Source organism: Solanum tuberosum, unplaced genomic scaffold (genome assembly GCF_000226075.1).
Source record: "Solanum tuberosum cultivar DM 1-3 516 R44 unplaced genomic scaffold, SolTub_3.0 scf00219, whole genome shotgun sequence".
NCBI classification, from domain to species: domain Eukaryota; kingdom Viridiplantae; phylum Streptophyta; class Magnoliopsida; order Solanales; family Solanaceae; genus Solanum; species Solanum tuberosum.
In genome coordinates this window covers 453390-456806 of record NW_006239145.1, presented here as the reverse complement: position 1 = coordinate 456806, position 3417 = coordinate 453390, and positions in this window count along the sequence as shown.

The window sequence follows — 3417 nt, the reverse complement described above, 5'->3', positions numbered from 1 at the left end:
TCATCATTTATACCAAATTTATACATTTCTCATACCAAATAGTTCATTCCTTTCACACAAATTTATACATAATTGACAAAACTTATATAAACAATAACATTTCAAATTTCATACCAACTTAAAACACTTTTCATACAATTATTCAAAATTCTAAATAACTTTTTTTACTAATTAGTTAACACACTTTCATACCAACTTAAAACAACTGTCATACAATTCTTCAAAATTCTAAATAACCTTTTTTTCACATTAGTGAATACACTTTCATACCAAATTCATTACACTTATACTAACAAATTCATTCAAACTATACATTTCAATTTATTTTTTTCAGGAAAAAAAACAGTAATCGATATTATAATTGAATACACTTTCAAACCAAATTCATTACACTTATACTAACAAATTCATTCAAACTATACATTTCAATTTATTTTTTCAGGAAAAAAACAGTAATCGATATTATAATTTTAATCTACGTACTCAATCTACAACGATAAAAATATTTATATGTTATACATTTATACTCAAATCTTTCATATATTGCGACAACTTCTCACGAAATCATTGTTTTGCCAATATAAAAAATAACCAAAAAATAAAAAATATGGTGACATTAAACCCCTACCAAAAAACAGTAACTTACCAAGAAAATCACTGATATTACAGTTTCACAACAACTAATACGTATTATGAACAAAACGTATTGTTTTATACAAAAAACATATCACATTCAATATAGTGACGATTTACAAAAACAAAATCACAAAATGTGATTTACAGTTTCATTTTTTTTTTCATTTCACTGAAATCCAAATACAAATAGTAAACAATTCAAATACTAACCTGAAGGATCCCATCTTCCGCCATGTTTAATTAATATTGATACGTAGTTGTCCATCACAAAAAAATCAGGATTTTTCAAACAAAAAAAAAACTTCAATTAGTCGCTAGTGACAAAATTTCTAGAAGAAAATCGGAGAGAGAGAAACGTGGAAGAAAAATGGATAAAATCATATTTTTGAGTTAATTTTAACAAATTAGAGTGAATTAAGGAAACTAAATATTCTTAATTAGTTTGAAATTCCTTAATTCATGCTAATTAATAATTATCTTAAATTAATTCAAATTTAATTGGCACCCCTATTTCCTTTTTTTTTTTTCATTTTTTCCTCCATAAACGTTTTATTTTAAAAAAATTAATCTTTTTATTCTTTTCAAATCAAATGTTTTTAATTATTAAAAATAACTTTTTTTTAATAATCTGTTAGAACCTGAAATTTTTAATGTTACAACTTGAAAAGTTTGATTCTACTGCTATAACTTGAAAATATTAGTCTAATATATGTCATATATGAAATTTTCACAAGGTAAAATCACCCCATATACACATTTAAGAGTAAATATTACAGGTTTTTAAATCTACTTTTTAAAAATTTATTGCTTATAACAGATTATTTACGGGTTATGACATATCAGTTAAATTTTATTTTATTTTAAAAATTAAATTATATTTTATTTTAATAAATTATTAATCTATTTATAGTTTTTTTATTATTAATTAATAATAGATAATTAATTTACTTCCTTTTTTAAAAACTAAAATTTTCAGTTACCCAATTTTAGGGATTTCCTTTCCTTGTTTACCCGCGTTACCATCCCCAATCATCGATCACACCACCATCCCACACGTTTCTTCACTCCCACACGACTCAACCCACAACCCACTATCAAACTTTCTCCATTTTTTCTCATCTAATCCAACATCAAAACAGATTACCCATCTTACCCACGATTATTCATCATCATGTCTAAGAAACAAATTGAAACTCCACGAAAGAGCCCCAAATTTGACGGAATTTCAACTGATGATGCTGGCGCGATCAGCGAAAGTGAAGTTACTGGTACGGTTGCTAGCAAATTTGGTGGACCTCAGATAGCAAAAGAACATGTTCCGACTACCACCAATTATCCTACAACAATACCACCGACTAGAAAGTTGAAATAGTTGATTGCACCTACTTTTTAAGAATTACATATTTATTTATTTTAACTTTTGGATAATTTTTTTCTGTTTAACTTTTGGATAATTCTTTTTTGTTTAAGTATTTGATGATATATACTACAATATGTTATCAAAATAGTTGATTGCACCTTTTGATTCTCTTTTGAATGTTCTAAAATTTGTAACACTGTGTTTTTAATTATACACATGGTGACTGGCATGCACTAACCCATAATGTTTGGATATTAATTATAAGTTCAGGACAAAAACATTATACAGACTTCATACAGTTCTGATACACTATTTTTAAAGTAGCACTGTGTTTTTAATTTGTATAACGAATGGATGAAACGTGTATGAAATACATTTTATATGCATATGTCTATGACTTCAATATTAAATGTTGGATTTTTGTATTTAGTCATGGTATAATTTTATAGTTGTATTTTGTCTTATTTTCGTTTGAATTAAATATGATTTATATATGTCCGACAACAACTTAAATTAGTCACTAATATATACAATATCTTTAATATGGAACAAATTTTATCATTAACGATATGCAAGCTGTGTCATTAATGAATGAATAGTGTATAAATAATAAATACTACATCTAACAATAAATTTGTATCAATATGCATTCTATATGATTACTGAATGAACAGTGTATGAGTGTGTTTCTATATGATTACGCATTAGTTGACACGTGTATGAAATCTATTACTATGACTTTAATAATAAATGTTTGGACATTGTATTTAATCGTGGTATGATTTTTATATACAGATGTTATGAATTGTGTTTTCACATTTCTCTTATTTTTTCATGAATTAAATATGATTAATATATGTATGACCAACCCTTAAACTAGTGTTGGAATGAATTACATAATTAACTTTTTATAAGTATTACTAATATATACAATATACTTAATCTGGAACAATTTTTAGTAACAACTGTATGAATTTTGTATACTTAATGAATGAATCGTGTAATAATTAAGACAAATGTGAAAACACAATTCATAACATTTGTCTATAAAAATCATACAACGATTAAATACAATGTCCAAACATTTATTATTAAAGTCATAGTAATAGATTTCATACACGTGTCAACTAATGAGTAATCATTTAGAACCACACTCATACACTGTTCATTCAGTAATCATATAGAAACACTCATGCACTGTTCTTCAGTAATCATATAGAATGCATATTAAATGTTTGGACATTGTATTTCATTGATACATTTATATATATATACAAACACACTTCCAGTAGCTGCTAATGTTCCTAGTGCAATTGGAAAGGGAGAAGGACTAGTGTTGTAGTTAATGTTTCAGCTACCATTGAAAGGGAAAGAGGGACTGGTGTTGTTGCTAATGTTTCTGGTGCCACTGAAAGGGGAAG